This window comes from Maniola jurtina, chromosome 22, assembly GCF_905333055.1.
Source record: "Maniola jurtina chromosome 22, ilManJurt1.1, whole genome shotgun sequence".
Classification (NCBI taxonomy): Eukaryota; Metazoa; Arthropoda; class Insecta; order Lepidoptera; family Nymphalidae; genus Maniola; species Maniola jurtina.
Window position 1 is genome coordinate 3656437 of NC_060050.1, and position 17936 is coordinate 3674372.

At 36.2% G+C, this 17936-nt stretch overlaps 1 long non-coding RNA gene across 1 annotated transcript; it reads left to right on the plus strand.

The window, feature by feature from the left end:
* Positions 1-671: 671 nt before the first annotated feature.
* LOC123876790 lies at positions 672-17612 on the plus strand. Its single transcript, XR_006798426.1, has 3 exons — positions 672-1226; positions 1411-1415; positions 17603-17612. It is a non-coding gene; the product is annotated as an uncharacterized LOC123876790 (long non-coding RNA).
* Positions 17613-17936: the final 324 nt, after the last annotated feature.

Consider the following 17936-nt stretch of genomic DNA (forward strand, 5'->3'; position numbering starts at 1 on the left):
GTTGTTATTATGGACCCTATTAGTCAGATCTAATCACCAGAATTTTGGTGCAAGTCTTACTTCTGGAAATAACCATGGATGCTGCATGGCACCGCTAGGCTCCTACCGTGTCTTTTCAAATGTCTCATAAATTTCTTATAACTGATTTTTACCAAAATATTCTACCACAATTTGATAAGAATTATTAAGATATTAACTCTTGTATAGTTCAAGGTTCAAAATTGATTAAAAGATCCAATATATTACATGAACATTTACATATATTTCCATAAAATTACATATTATTTGTAGGAAGCTTGTAGGTTGCAGGGTGCACAGAGCCCCACGATGCATTTATTGCACTATAGTCTAGTCTGACTGACAATACTGTAACCCACAATTGCGATATGACTCGCTGGGTACCAATAAATGATTTCTGCTGTCATAACATATGCTGTCAGACCCGATTACCAGTATTTTTTAGATGTTTTGGCTTGGTGTTTGAAGCTGATAGACGGCCACCACCTCGTGGCGTATTTTTGAACTGAAATAGGTATGAATAGATGTAGAGCCTAGCACCACTTCACATCTAGCATTGAGTTGCCGACCAGTGGGATTATTTATGAAACCACCCTCGTCTTTGTCAGATAGGATTATAGGGTCTGGAGCTTCAATTTATAGCATTTGAGGCTTGAGTTCATCGTCTTCTTCTAGTATAGCAAGTGCCTCATGTAATGTACAATCTCCATTGAAACAAAAAAGCCATTACATAAGGAATAACCAAAGAAAAGACATAAATTAGATTTTTAGTATACATAATAAAAAGACAACATAATGACCTAGCGGTGCCGTACGGCATCCATATCTTTTAACATGCCATAATCCAAACAATAAAACAAAATACGACAGTTTTATGATATGAACAAGTCAATGCGAGGTTTGGCATCAAGTGTAAATGCATAAAAGTATTACATTACTCAAAATAAAAAAATTATGATCCCCTTACTTGAATGTTGCATCCATTATTGGCAGCAATTTCACATCACTGATTTACAGATGCTCGTGCAGGTCACAAAAAGCTTATGGGACAAAACAAAGTAAATGGAGTAATGGCTATGTCCCTCTAGCATGGCATTGACAACAAACCACTTGACTTCACCTCTTATTACAAAGACAGGGCCCGACAATTTAAACATACGAAATTGGGTGCCATATGGCACCGCTAGGCTATAATGGGTTAATAGCCGGTACATTCTAGTAGGTATACTTAAAACTGAAATCACTCACGATAGTTTAAACATTAAAATCTTTCGTCTTTATGGTTTGTTATGGCCGCGGCCAAACCCAAACCAGACTTGTGCAAAAGGGAATGTATTTCTTCAATCGGACCTAGTCAGAGCTCAAACCGCTGTCAGAGCTTTTAAAGGAGAGATAGAGTTGCAGCTTAATTAGTTATAGCTATAATCGAACTGTATGATTGCTAAACTTTGACTTCACTATTACGCTAGCACTTATGAAAATGTAGACTTTAAAGTCGTGGAAATAAGGTTTAAGTTCAATATTATTAGAAACAAAAGTAAGGAGTTCAGCGGGGTACGATAACGGTACAAAGTAATTTTCACACGAAAATACACAATTTCTCGGTATTTTTCGGTTAATCTGTAATTTTGTGCTATGTGTCAAAGATCGCGAGAGATCGCTAGAAATTATTGTGTTGTTTTAACAGATTTTTAACATTTTCTTGTGTGTTCGATCGGTTAAATATTAATTTAACGTTTTTTGCTTTTAAAATGTAGGTAGGTTTGCTTTATATTTCCAAGTTTATAGGACATAATATTTTTACGAGATAATTTGGCAAGTAAAAGTAGGTAAGTAAGTTAGTATAAGGAAAGGTGACTGACTGACTGACGGGCCCAAGATCGAGGCCCCCTTTTTCCGTTATATGATTTCACAGCCTTTACCCCCGAAATAATAATTTAAATAAAGCGAAGCGAGCGCAATTTTTTCCATAATTTAACAAAAATTCTCACTCATTCCATAATTTAACAAAGATTCTCACTCATTTATTTTACGTTTAAAGCAAACATAGTAAACAGGATCTGGTTTAGGATTAATTTTACCTTTTATATTATAAGTAAATTAGCTTCATAGCCTTTTAAACATAATTAACAAATCAAACACCTTTTCGTTAGCTCAACTCATTAGTATAGCAACGCGAAATGTCTGTTTATCACACATACCTTCGGAGGATAATTACAATCAAATAAACTACGGAGATGTTGGCTTTTATGCCCCAATAACACTGTAACCCGAAATATCATAGAATCCAACCACACCTATACTTCGCGACAGGTCGACATGGCAATCACGATGGGGACGCCCCGCACACCCGCACAGCCCCCGCGTTAACCCAATGCGGGATTGAGCGGGTGATGTGCGGTTGTGCGGGGCAGGGTAAAAAGATCTATGTAAGTTCGAATAGTACTTAGCTTAAGTTTGTAGTTTCAATTGATTGTACGATCAAAACTAGGTAAAAATTAATAAGCCCTTAGATTGTCATCCTTTTTTATCTAACGATTTTTGCAGAAAGAAATTATCACTGATTTATTTTCAGCAAAATAGGTAGGTAGGTATACAATATTCAAATTTTTTTTGGCAACTCAACAGAATAAATGTTGAGATTTTTAAAGAAGTATACAAAGTATACAAAAGTTTAAATCTAGATTCTAGATGATAAAATCTATACTACCTAAGTACCTACACAGTCCACGTGTTAAAAGGTAACTACGTAAATCAATACAGCCTATAATAAAACCTAATACGAATAATATCATATTACTAGCTAACTTCATATCAACAATCAATATATAAAAGTACGTATATTGTGCGTATACACGGGGGTATTTTTAGACGCTCAAAACGGCCATAATGCCCAGACCGTATAGTCGTAAAATAATATTACATAATACATTATAATAGTCGCCATCCCGGGTAATGTTCCTAAGTATTGGAATTACAGGGCGGCTTCGACGTCTTATATGGTGTATGGTGCAAGCAATAAGCCTTCCGAAGACTAATACAGTCACATAACACATTGTTCTTTGTTTGAAACTGTTTATCTTCTTGCTGACTTTTAGAGAGAGCGCGCACTGGGGTGCAGTGAGTTGCGGTGCGTTTTAAAATACGTGAAATTAAATCAATCAAAATCCCATGCTGAATTAATTCAGGAGTGCGCACGCTTCTATATAGTTCTATAATTCCTAGACTTTGCAGATAAAACGTACGGAAATTTACAGTTGTGCGCTAGATCTAAGTCCTATGTAGATCAAAATTTATTTATTTCATCTGTGACTCTACCACCGGTTCGGAATGAAGACTCTACCGGCAAGAAGTAATAAAAAGTTACACTATGTAAGAATACAACTACACCATATTAATAATGAGCAACTGAAAGCTCAATCAGTTGCTTCCATATAACTGTGATGCGGCTCAGATGGCATAAAACCACGTCGTGTAGAAGATCCATCCCAGGACTTCAAACTATTCAAATCGTTTCTCAGCCATCAGCAGGTCAGTCATCGGCATGTAGTCAGTAATTAGTATTCAAATAGACGTAGTTTCTGAACGGTTTGCCTTATAACAAAATTAACTTTTCTGAAATGTTAAAATCTAAATAACTCATGAAAAATAAAGTTGGAGTTAGAGTTTATAAAGAAAAAGATGGTTTTACTTTTTACAAATTTATTCGTAATAGGCACTTTTTCCATTCCAACAGCGTGTACATGTCCACTGCTGGACTGCTGCAGAAGCCTTTTCATGAGCGCGCTATCAAACACGATCTTGCGCCTTCCTCATCCACCCGCTCCCCGCCACCTACTTCACGGTATCGGTCGGCTGGAAGTCGTCGCACGCTGTGCGGTACGTGGTCTCCACTCCAGAACACGTCTGCCCCATCGACCGTCGGTTCTGCAACAGACGTGATCTGCTCATTGCCACTTCAGCTTGCTAATCTATTGCTAGTCTTGCTAGTTTTTGTCCTTCTGCAAATTTCCTCATTTTTACTTACATTTTAACAACTTCAATGGTAAGTATTAAATTACCACAGATGATAAAATCGCTGCCGCCTATAAAATTGTACCACACACGTACATCCGATCCCATCGGTGCGTTTGATTGGCTGCGGGTGGCGAAATTGTCCGACGATGATTCGATTCATTTCGATGACAGATTATTTTTCGAATTTCGATTTAAAACGATTTCGATTCGAAGTCAAATCAATTTCCTGCCTTATGGGAAAAGTATAGTCGCTGAACAGTTTTAACACAAATAAAGGTAAAAATTTTACAATTGTTTGAAATTTCATGAAAATTTTACAGGTGTTTGAAAATTGCACTATTCTAGGGGAAAACGGACATAATTAGGTTCCCTGTTTCCTCGTTTTTACTGAATTTATATTAAGTCTAAACTAGCATGCAATTTACTCGAACTTAAAGTTGAGGGATGCTAGAAGTGCGGTCAATTTCCGCAAAATCAGTCCCAGGACAGTCAATTTGAAAAATCTAAATTTGGCTTAAGTCTGCTATAGGAAGGCTTTAGGTAAGAGTAGTTACCACCCTATTACCTGCTAAGTTATAAGCGTTCCGGTACGATGCTGCAGACTAGAAAGTTAGAAGTAGAAACCGATTAGGGATAGCTAAGTATGGGCATAGATCTATTTGTATACATACATACACAGATGGGTGCGGGTTAATAAAAACTGCCATAACCCTTCCCGATTAACCCGTCCGTCTCCATCTTATGGCTGAATATAAGACCTACCTATCTGCCCAATATTCTTGGTCAACGGGAAGTAAGTATCCAGAAGATTTTCTTGGCAGACACGACAGACGGAAAGATGGATAGACAAACAGACAACAAAGTTATCCTATAAGTGTTTTTTCCTTATGAGGTATTGAAAAGTAGATCCTTTACTTAAACTCTAGTTAGCTAATTTGCAGAATGGCACAAAGTTGTCGGAAAGAACCAAAAAACAAACAGAAGCGAACTCAAGCGACACCAAACATGTCTTTAAATGGATTTTTAATATAAATTTCAATACGTTTTATCTGTTACAAATCGACGAAAACGCCACTTAAGGCGGGTCTTGAAAAGACTTATTAATAGTGTAACCAAGAATTCTGTGTGAAAACGTGGGATAGTATCTATTAAATGAAATGAAATGAAATAAAATTACTTATTTATTTACCAAATTAATTACGATTATAATATGGCTGTGGCTTTTTGTAAGCATAATAACATAATGCAGCAGAAGACCTGAAATCTAATCTTTACAAAGATTTTTGATTTGATGTGCAGTTCTACTTATTTGAAAACCCTTTTTATTTTTCGGAGTGGAAATCATTTGTTTTCCAGTTGCTCGCAAATTGCTTCAATTTTTTTTTAAAGTCAATCGTTTCTTTTTGGTACGCAACGAAATAACACTTCAGCTATTTCTAACAGAATAGCTGGACAGCTCCTTTATTTTGACGAGGTTCTTTAAATGTGCACTAAGATAAATTAGGTTTTTTCTTAGGTGCACATTGTTCTATTAGCGTAGATAGTTCGAGACATTCCATGTTAGGAACGAAAAGTTAGCCACCCTACTTATTACCATCACAATCTGGCCGCATAAAGTTAAGATTGTAGTAATTAACTATAGTCCCTGTTCGTTTATACCACAGATAACGGGCAGATAAATAAGGAAATCTGATACATATAGAACCTCTTTAGATATTTAAATGGTTACAAGGACTACTTAGTGAGGGCGTAAATTATAACACTCATTTCTTTTTCAGTGCATTCTGTACGTAAAAATAATACTACTAACTATTAATAGCTATAGAAAAATATTCAAAATACTCCGTTATTTGAATTTTTTCCAAATTCATTAAAAAAAATTCAAGCTTTTTATTGTGGCGTCATCATCGATGGGCGTCAATAACGATAGATAGTTTGATATACCTAGTTTCTTTACGAGTACTGGTCAAAATATCTTCATGAGATTAGGACTTGGCAAATGGAACCATTTGGTACAGTTTCGCCGAAATTAATAATAGTATAGTATTATTAGTTAGTTCATTATAGTATCTCCTTATAAAGTTTTAAAGCTACAGGAACATTCAAAAACGGATATTAATAATTATTATATATTTAATTATATATTTGTATAAAGAGTACACGAACATTTATTTATTGATATCTTTATAGGGAGTATACAAACAAATAAAGCAACTGCGACGTTCCCAGCACGAGACCGAATGCAGCTAACTTATCACCTCAGCTCTACCGGCAGACCGCAGCCGCCGGAATATGTCATCCCTTTGGCACAAAAACTTCACGAATAAACACAAGTAGAATTATTCAAAAAAACCGGCCAAGTGCAAGTCAGACTCACCACGCAACGTGGGTTCCGTATTCAGATATTTTCGACATTTTGCACGATAAATCGAAAACTATTATGCATAAAAATAAATAAGAATCTGTTTTAGAATTCACAGGTAGGTACTTAAAGCTCTTTTATAAGTTATCCCACTTCGTATATTTATCTTACTTTGAAAATTGAAAATACTAATTATTTGTTCATGAACACATTAATTTAATATTTTTTTGTGATGTAATCACAAATTCAGGGTGTCGGATTTTTTCATTTAAGTACTTATGCTATAAGACTAGAAAAGTACCCTATAGGTTATCTTGACAGACAACACAGACGGACAGACAGACAGACAACGAAGTGAACCTATAAGGATTCCTCTTTTCTTTTTGAGGTACGGTACCCTAAAAATTATAAAGTAAAAATTATAAAACTAGTCGACCTCATAATCGGAAGGTCGGAAGTTCAATCCCGGACATCTAACTTTATATTGTAATGTAGGTACGCACATGACCACATGATGTTTTCCTTTACTTTTAAAGCTAATGATATTATTTATTGCCTAAAACGCGCGTAACTCCGCAAAGTTAAAGATACATGCCCAAGATCGAAGCCCCGACCTCCAAATACGTCAAACTTTTAACACTCTTAACCACTAAGCTATCACAACTTGCTATTTTGCATAACACACGTGTTTAATTAATTCGTATAAAGTAGCAATTATGAGAATTTGTGAATGAATTCTTATCAAGACGCCGCTGGATTTATAAGTGTTGTATCGGTTAATTAATGGCTCAATTCGTTTTGCTGTGTCGATTTTGTTTGAGTTAATGAAAGTATATCGTCGAGATAGCAGCGCGCGGCACGCTACTTTGTGGCACGATGCTTTATGAGGTGTTCATGACAATTTACTTGCTTGGACACATTTTAGTGAACTAACTTTTTAACGCGACCCTACTTAACAGAGGTTTCTTCATCACTTCCATACAATCGTAGTTTGATTCTTATTTGAATATTAAGCAATCAAAATCTAATATATCTGTATCTATGCTTTTCCAGATTTCTCTAAAAATATTAACTTAGTTTTAAAGGGCTCAAAGATTTGTATTTTTTGATCAAAAAAGGCCCAACTTTGTTTTTCTAGACAACGAAGCAATTTAACGGATTTTAGAAAAATTACAGACCTAGAAAATATAATGAATATTGTATATTAAAAACTTTATCGTCATATCTGTTATATTGATTTTATTTTATCATCAAACATCTTAATTCAGTGTAACTATTTTGCTGTAGGTTCGAATTATGTGGTGGTGATAGCCTAGTGGTTAAAGCGTTGGTCTCCTAGTGAGGGGTCCGAGGTTCGACCCGTTTCCGTTTTAATCAATTAAATATCACTTGCTTTAGCGGTGAAGAAAAAATACCGTGAGGAAATCTATATACCTTTGAGTTCTCCATAATGCTCTCAAGGTGTGTAAAGACTGCTAATCCGCACGTTGGCCCGCCGAAACCCCCTTCTCATTCTGAGAGGAGACCTGCAGGGCGATTTAGAACACTCGATACGGTAAGTTATCGTACGATAAGATGTATATTATTTTCTTATCACACAGAAAATACCTCTTATCATACGAAAACTTACCGAATCGTGTGTTCTGAATCGCCCTGCTGACTGGGAGCCGACGATAAGTTGATCGTGAACACAAAGATGCAAAAATTTCCTTCCCATCCAGTTATTTCGTCCAATACCCCCCACCGCCACTCAATTTATCATCGCAATACTATACAGGGTGTAATGACAACGCTAGCAAAAACAGCCTTATTATTATACTACCTTAACACAATCCAATGCCAATAACCATTTGCCTTATCTCGTAGTTTATGTGATTTATTATTCTCCAAACCTGCATTTTTTTTTTTGAATATTAGTCATGCTAATCATGACTAATACTCCCCTTTCCCCTCCAATTAAGCGTAAAGCTTGTGCCAGGAGTGGGTACGACAATAGTGCAACGGGTGGGGTTTGAACCGTCGACCTTCCGGAATTCAGTCCGCTCCTCAACCGTTGAGCTATCGAGGCTCGCATTGTAGGTATAGCATTCAAAACTCGGGTCAGTGCCCCACCTACAATGCGGCATTGACTTCGAGTGGCCTATTTACGGAACCTCATTGACCTCTAGCGTCAGTCAGATGTTTTATTTGCAATATATAGTGAACATTTACAAGTGTAAATTAAAAATTTTATAACACCCCCGACAAGTGAAGGTTACAGTAACTAGAAAAGAGCTGATAACTTTCAAACGACTGAACCGATTTTCTTTGATTATAGCTAAGAACACTCTCGATCAAGCCACCTTTCAAACAAAAAAAACTAAATTAAAATCGGTTCATTAGTTTAGGCGCTACGGTGCCACAGACAGATACACAGATACACACGTCAAACTTATAACACCCCTCTTTTTGGGTCGGGGGTTAATAAAATACAGGGTTTTTAAATTTTTTCTTGTAGTTTTTTTTATCATATCTTATCAGTAATGATCAGTACTATCATCTTTGTTTTTGCTAGGGTTTTGGTTACATCCTGTATATCTACGATACATTCCGTAACTCTGTAACGCTCATAATAAAATTATTTACTCAATAAAACAAATAGAGTATAAAGTGTTACTTTTGTCACTGTTGCCTTGTACGCCGTAATGGCCGACATAAATAAGGCGTAAAGGTTTGTCCACATTCACTGGACGACTGGAAATGGCTCTTGTAACCAATCAACATAAAACAAACAGTTATAACTCAAAATGTTAAAGAAAGAAACAATTAGTAGTATAAATGAATTCTAAAGAGATTGTAAAAGTTATCAGTGGCGGCGTGGGATGAAAAATTTTGTCATAGAATTTTTGAAAATAAGCTTTCTTGGTCAAGAGAGTTATCGACGTTTGCTGCAGTAACAAATTCCTGAAAGGCCCGACAACGCATCGGTGGTTCCTCTGGTACTGCAATTAATTGTTCATAGGTGGCAGTAATCACTTAACGTCAGGTGACCTGCCTGCTCGTTTGCTCGCTATTTTTTATGTAAAAAAGAAGTTTGTATAGCCGTCAGTGATCATGCACAAGAAGAATTATTATATTTTTGTTCAATATTAAACCTGTCCGGTAAATGTGGAACGACCCTTCGGATCTCCAGCAAGCAAACGGTTAATTTTACAGTGACAAAATCATAACTTTAAATGGTGCTCGTATTTATTTGTAAGGTTTCAATTTGTTAAGAATATTCTTTACTGAGAAATCGTAACTCGATATACTTAATTAAATTAAAGATATACTTACTTTTTGATCGATAACGATCAATTATTATTTAGCACTAGACAAGGCGCATGAATTAGTTTTTTTAACAGGCATAAGCTAAAGTGATAATGCAGTTTAAGTACATTTTAATCTAGATGGAGTGGAGTCGATTTTTTGCCCATTCTTGTATAACATGGATTGCATCAATTATACAGATATAGATCTTTATTAAGATCTACATAAGCTTTATCGCATAACTTGTCTAATTAATATGCGTAAGACGAGGTCTCTTTGAATGCTAATGAGCGATGACAAAATGCCTAGCAAAATTTATGAGAGATAGAAATTCCTAGCTCAGAATAATTAGTGACGATAGAATTCTTTGAAGCTTTTTTTATGTTGATGGGCTAACACTGACTTCAAGTTCACGTGATGGTAAGTGACAATGTTTTGGTAGCGACACTAGCGACGTCAGTATCTGTCCATGTCACACAAAATCCGTCGTAAAATAGGTTTTTATTCCACAAATAGCTGTGCCCGCAACTTCGTTCGCGTGGGATAGCTCTCAGCGCGCTTTATATAGCCATGGACGCTCAGGCGCGAGGCGTGTAGTACGTACTCTGTACGTTAAAAATGTTCGCCGTGATTCTTTAAATTGACATAACTTTTTTATTTATGAACCGATTGACATGAAATAAACACTAAATGTTAAGTGAAGCTTACTACAATATATTAATGAAAACCGTATTTAAATCAAATAAGCCGTTTCTGATATTAGCGTGCACAAACACACAGACAAACAGACAAAAAAAATTAATTACAATTATCGATATAACCCCTGCTACTTTTTTTTATATATTTCCATTGTACAGACACCACTTTTCTACAATGTTATTATATGTATAGATGAAAATGAAATTTATTCCAGATAACTATAAGTACACTGTTAGAAACTTAATAAACACGGTTCTATTGTGGTATATTGTTTACAACATACCATACCATACCGTTTTTTTTTTAATTATATTAGGAAGCTCTACTAGTTCTATGTCCCTAAGCGGTTGTAGACGGTTCTCAGACGGTTATAAAGGAGAAAAATCCCGTGGAAACAGTCCTGATTCCATTTTAAAACGTCATCCAATAATCAAAACGGCTAATAGGCAACGCCTGGCCGGAACACTGAGCGCCTTTTAATTCTCACACCCCATTCGGTCCGTGCAGTCTACAATTATGACAGAAATGATATAGAGTAGAATCCTTGTAAAAAAAAATTGCAAGGCAACCTAAATACGAAGTACCTATAAATTGTGAAACGTTAAATGTGTGTGACTTCAAAAAGTTTGCGGCAATTCAAAAAGGGGAAAATACTACTTAAGTACTTAAATATATTAAATATAATGAAATATTAGGTTCAATACTTACTTATTATTATTCAATAATGAGTACCATGAGTTAGAATAACTTCGCCTTGCTTCGCCTATCTACTAGTAGAACCAACTACTAATTTTAACTTGTAACTAAACTTATTTTATTATTAATAACTTGATTTGGTGCCGACTTCGAAAACTAACTATACCTATTAGGCTTGCAACATGACTTTGTTTTTTATCAATTTGAAGAAATCTGTACACAATTTAAAAATTGTTTAATGACCTTTCAGTGTTTTGTCGGTTCACTTTTTTTAGATTTTTATGTAGTTAAATTTAATGTGAAGACAATACTAAGCTAGGCCCTGGTGAAGACGTATCGAGCACAAAAATGACTGTTCAAGTAAAAAGTGGTGGTAAAAGAGACTCTATGCCATCTCTATTCCTATTGTTTTCCTAATTCCTTTCATTTGCTCAATCGCTCGTTGAAGCACATTTCTTTTATTTGCACTTTTTCACTTTTTATTTCCCCCTTTCAGGAATGTCGCGACTACGATTACCTCCATAGTAATTATGTGTCGCGAATTTATTTATTTTCGCCCCCAGGGGCGGGATGAAAGGTGGAATTCTATTGACTTTTTTTAAGGTCACGGCAAATTGCTGCCACGTTTCAAGAGGAGTTTATTCGGAGCGCGCTGTATACAAATGAAGTTTAATTCTTTTATTTTGACCACTTGCAGCAGAAAACAGGGGATGTCAAATCAGTATTAATTGAATGAATTGGAATTCAAACTATATTTATAAAATTAGAATGTCGCTTACATTACTAAATAATTTTTTTTTTCGAATAATCTAGATACCTAAATAAAAACCAATTCCCGCATGTATGAAACATCATCACTTGAGAACGGCTCGACCGATCTGGCAGTTTTTTTTGTTACGTTCGTTATTGTCAGGATAAGGTTTTTTTAACCCCCGACCCAAAAAGAGGGGTGTTATAAGTTTGACGTGTGTATCTGTGTATCTGTGTATCTGTGTATCTGTGTATCTGTGTATCTGTGTATCTGTGTATCTGTGTATCTGTGTATCTGTGTATCTGTCTGTGGCCTCGTAGCGCCTAAACGAATGGACCGATTTTAATTTAGTTTTTTTTGTTTGAAAGGTGGCTTGATCGAGAGTGTTCTTAGCTATAATCCAAAAAAATTGGTTCAGCCGTTTGGAAGTTATCAGCTCTTTTCTGGTTTTCTTATTACTTTTATCCCAGGACCACCAGAGGTTACGTATTTTCTGACACTGGAAATATGTACGATTGAGTAGTGTTAGTAAGTACTAAAAAAGCATGCCTAGCCTACGTGCTAGCTTGCTTAGACGGCCAATTTTCAGGTATCTGATAATCATGGTACATAAAACCATTACTTACCTCACGTAAATTCTCCAAACTGATTTTTACGTATATTTTAGGCAATATCCTTAAAAATATGTCGCCAATACTCCCAGACACTTCCCGCGTCGGCCGTATTGCTTTGCAGACGCTTTAAAGCTCCCAAAATAAGTAATTACTTAACTGCACGTAAATTCTGATGCTCCATTTTTATATATGTCCACCAGACAACTATTTTAAAACTTTTTACAAGAAGACAGACCGATCCAGAGGGCCAATCATCCCCTAAATTCAATTTTAATGCCTCTGTGGGTTTGAGCGCGAGGGCATCATTATCTACGCGCATGAGACTGAGTAAGACATGTATTAGGATATATTGACTTCTCTCTCACTCTCTTATAGTTTACTTATGTCAATTAATTATTAATATTAAAAAAAACAGCTAAAAATTAAAAAAATGGAGAATTCACGAGAGGTAAGTAATGTTTTTATGTACCTTGATTACCTGATACCTGAAAATTGGCCGTCTAAGCAAGCTAGCAGGTCTGTAGGCATACGTTCTTAGTATATACTAACACTACTTAATCGTCCACATTTCGTTCGTCAGAAAATACGTGACGGCTGGTGGCCCTGGGATCTTTCACTATTGTAACAGAGGTTCATAATATTATGTCAATTGGCAAATGTCAAGCTGTCAAGATGGACGTTGCTTAGATACATAATTATTTATTTGAAAATAATGTTTTGGAAAACTCAGATACTTTGGATCGTAAGCGCGGAGTTTCTAATTTATAAAATATTATAATCACAGTTAAACGAGAAAACATCAATTCAATTATAATATCCAACAGTCAACCAAAGGCCACGAACAATCAACCCAAACCCAAACCATAGTCAAACTATTTTTAGGGTTCAGTAGGTATCTGTAGAAAAAGAAAAGGTGTTATAGCCTCGGCTGTTTTAGTCGCGTAGGTGTGCATGGCACCATTAAATATCGTAGGAGGCGATGACCCTCCGCGCGGCTGAGGTTCCCGCATCGTAGTCGCTTTGTCGCGCAGGTTTGGATGATGCATTAGGCGCACCTTCTTTATATTTTATCTGCTTGAACTCAGCTTATTTATTTTGACAAAATACTTTAAAAATTCATCATCATCAGGATCAACCCATCGCCGGCTTACTACTGAGCACAAGTCTCCTCTCAGAATGAGAAGCTACCACACTGGCCAAGCACGTATTGGCACACCTCACGCACCTTTGAGGGAGCATTATGGCCAACTCTTAAGCATGCAGGTTTCCTGACGGTGTTTTCCTTCACCACTTCGTTGTCTGTCTGTGTGTCATCTTTCAAGAGAATCAAAACTTATAAATTGGGTACTTCCCGTTTACGTAGAATCATGAAAGGCAGCAATAGCAATATCTTATAGCCCAAGCACTCTACTCCTGTGGCCCAAGTAAACAGAAAAATCCGACAACTGAATTGTCATTACATAAAAAAAAACTTGTACGGAACTCTTCATGTGTGAGGCAGACTCGCACTTGACCGGTTTTTGAAAGTTATGTCAAATAAAAATTTTACATTCAATAACAAACAAAATGAAATACAAGCCACTTTATTCCTTATTTCATCGGGTGAAAGTCGATTTCAATTTAATCGTAGGTATATCTTGAAAAGCGAACTATTATACGACTACGTAAAATGGGTACATTTTTAAAGCAACGACATGTTAGAAACAGATATTTCGTTTTGGTCATGTTAAACTATGTGAGTCATTCAGATAATTCTTGATTTAGTGATGTTCGGTCAAAAATATTTCATGGAACGTATAATTAACATAACATTGATGTTACTTTTGAAGAGATATTAGCTGCCTTATTGGATTTATATTATTACAGAAATTGGGTTTTAGAATGGCACAAACAAACGGTAATTTATGAATAAAAGTTTAAAAAGCGTGAAATAAAAATTAAATTAAAAATTTAAAAAACCCCCGACACATAAACCTCTAAAAAGTAAAAAAATAATAGGTAAGTATGTATGGGCCCTTTAAGAATAGTATAAATAGTAAAGTTTTTATCCAAGCGTTCGTTGCGTCGGGGGACCGCTAAAGTTAACAAAAACTATTCTTCCTACAACAGATGACTTTCATAGTTTATCATAGGTAGCGGTCCCCTGGCGCAACGAGCGCTTGGATAAAAACTTTACTATTTATACTATTCTTAAAGGGCCCATACATACTTACCTATTATTTTTTTACTTTTTAGAGGTTTATGTGTCGGGGGTTTTTTAAATTTTTAATTTAATTTTTATTATTAGCTCAATTTAGAATTTTAACAGACGCTCTTTATTTTGTTAATTCGAATAGTAACCAATCAAACTCAATGAAATTTTGTTGACAGAGTTAAAATCCTTCAATTTCAAAGTCACACGAGCTTTCATGGGTAGGGGTAGACAAAAATTTACACACAAATTTTTGAACCCGCGTAACTTAGAAACTACATAATTTTGGAAATCTTACAAACACAGGCACCAGACTCTATTAGTTTCTAGAGCTTGTTTACAAAATTTCATTGAGTTAGATTGGTTTATGTTAAATAAGAAAATAAGAAATTTTCCTTTGTATGGGGATTCCTTGGGAGCGCTGCTCTTAAACAGCTGTTTAGTCAAATTGTTGCGTTTTTATGTTCATTGTTTTATGTTTATGGTGGTGGCTAATTTGTTCTATAATACCTTTTTTACAAAATTGAATGACGAGTATTTTTTAGTAAATTAACATGTTACTGCATTCTGGAGATATACGTGTAAAATGTGTTTGTGATCTTTAAAAACCGGCCGAGTGCGAGTCGGACTCACGTACGAAGGGTTCCGTATGATCGTACAAGAAATAACACTTTTTTAATTTTCGTGATGGCTATTTTGAAATTTTTCCCACTGTTAAACATGCAGGAAAAGTCAGCCACATGTTTAGCATGTATGTTTAGCAGTGGGATGGCGAGCGGTTCATTTCGCATGCTGTGTGTTGAACCTTACCTACTGATTCGAATGTTTCAGCGGATTATAGCAAATTAAGCATATAGTCCCTTGTATATCATTGACTTTCACACTATAACACCTGCTTATATACAGCTTTTTTTTAAAAGAATATTAGTCATGCCATTCTTGACTAATATTCCCCTTTCTCCTCCGATGAAGCATTAAGCTCGTGCTAGGAGTAGGTACGACAAGTGCAGCGGGTGTGGTTTGAACCGCCGACCTTTCGGAATTCAGTCCTCTCCTCAACTGTTGAGCTATTGAGACTCAGCTCAATTTGGTTACCTACTTATTTAAAAATTCACTTATAGCAGTTACTTTTATAGTTCGTTCACACAGACTGCGTAAGCGTAGACGTAGCGTGTACCTTTGCGTTGTAATGTATGGAACTATATGAAACGTACTGGATGTGGACGTATGCGTAGCCCGGTGTGTTTGATGTTTACGCGCGTCACTATACACGTGTCACGTGTACGCAATTGGTGTTAATCGGCCTTTAATCGAGCAGAGTACACCAATAGCTAATAAGTATTATTTCTATCTCGCAGGGAAGCCACTGGTATGTAATAATTGCGAGTTGGAAGCGTAACCGCAATGTCACTGTACCGCGGTTGCGGAGTTATGCAACCACATAATGCTGCTTAATCATTGCTGCTTATTGCTGACTAGTTTTCTTTGATTGCGCAACCCTGGTCCATTTTAGTGTTTATTTTTTTGTACGTAATAGAACTCTGGTAACTTACGGACGTAAAAATCGGTCAAGTCCGAGTCGGGCCTCGCTCTTTTAGGGTTCCATATATAATTATTATTTCTTTACTTTTTTTTTCATTTTCTTTCAATATTTCTTTTCCAAGCTAGAGCATCGCAATAAACCGTGAATGAAAAACCCAAAAAATTTAAAGCCTCAATAGCTCAACGGTTGAGGAGCGGACTGAATTCCGAAAGGTCGGCGGTTCAAACCCCACCCGTTGCACTATTGTCGTACCCACTCCTGGCACAAGCTTTACGCTTAATTGGAGGGGAAAGGGGAGTATTAGTCATGGCTAATATTCTTTTTAAAAAAAATTAAAAAATGTTCGTTTCTTTTGGTCACCGCTTACAAACTATTTTATAAATCGTTATTTTCAGTATTTGCTGTTTAAATACAGTATATGGTACATAGTATAGCCAAATTTCATATTCCTAACTTATTTGGTTTAGGTCCCTTCACAAAAATGGTCTAAAACTGACATTTCCTTGTTTTTTAAGATAAATAATGTAAATAGAAACCTGCATGCCTGAGAGTTCTTCATAATGTCCTCAAAGCCAGGCTCTTAAACTGAACACTTTCAAGTAGTTTTTTTTGTAATCCTGTGAAGATGATACTGCCATTGTCGGAATTAGAATGTCATAAGCCTACGTTGTCGTATTAGATTACAAAATGCGAAAAACCAAATTAAATTTGAATTTCGCGGGCAGACCCGTCCCATGCATCTTAAGTTTAGACAGTATTTTTTGCCTGTGAAGTGCACATCAACATTGTAACCGCGAAAGGGACGACTAGTTTTCTTTAACCCTAGTGTATTTTAAATGAGACATTTTAAGTTAGATCGACATTTGACGTTGACGGATTGATGAAGGCATAAAGCAGTCCTCATGGTACTTTATTTAGACACGTAGACGTAGCTTGGGGGAGAAAAAAGCGCTCTTCAACTATTTAAATGTATCTAGACAATTTTTATTCGACTTAGCCATAAAGGAAGGGTTATGATTTTAGCAGTCTATGTATGTAGGTTTGTATATTTTATTTGTGTTCCATCGTATCATCTAAACTACTGAGCCGATTTTGATGAATGAGGTGTCAATCGATTGTTATTATGGTCCGGGTGACATAGGATACATTTTAAGTAGGTAGGTATATAAAAAAAAATCGACCTGGTGGATGTCACCTATGTACCTACCTACAACCAAAAAAGTGGGGTCTCCAAATTTTTTTTTTGGTATAAACAGGGTGGCGGGAAGTAGATGGATGAGGAAGGCTAAGGACCGGGTGTGGTGGCAATCTTTGGAAAAGGCCTGTGCGTCCTTGGGCGTTCGCAATGATTATGATGATGTTGGGTTCTACGATGGTGCCCTGGCCAGCACCCTACGTCATGAACACGTTATTATTGTCGAAGTCTGTCAAACCAAGAAGTGTGGGTACAAAGCGCTACAAATAACCACGATTCACGGCTTAATTGCCCCATAGAAATTAATTTGAGAAAGGCGCGTTGTCAGCCGCGCAACTGCCATATGAATGGGCATACTGCCGCATTGATAATGGGGCGATCTGATCACATTCATGCGAATATCGAATGTATCATGAATATATCGAATGTGGAATAAACGATCATCTTGTTAGGCTAATATACATAGGCACCTAAATAACATAAGACGTTTTTCTCCCAGGCAGCCCAATAATAACCGATTCGGTGTGTGGAATAGGTTATTATTTCGGTTGTTCATGCGAAT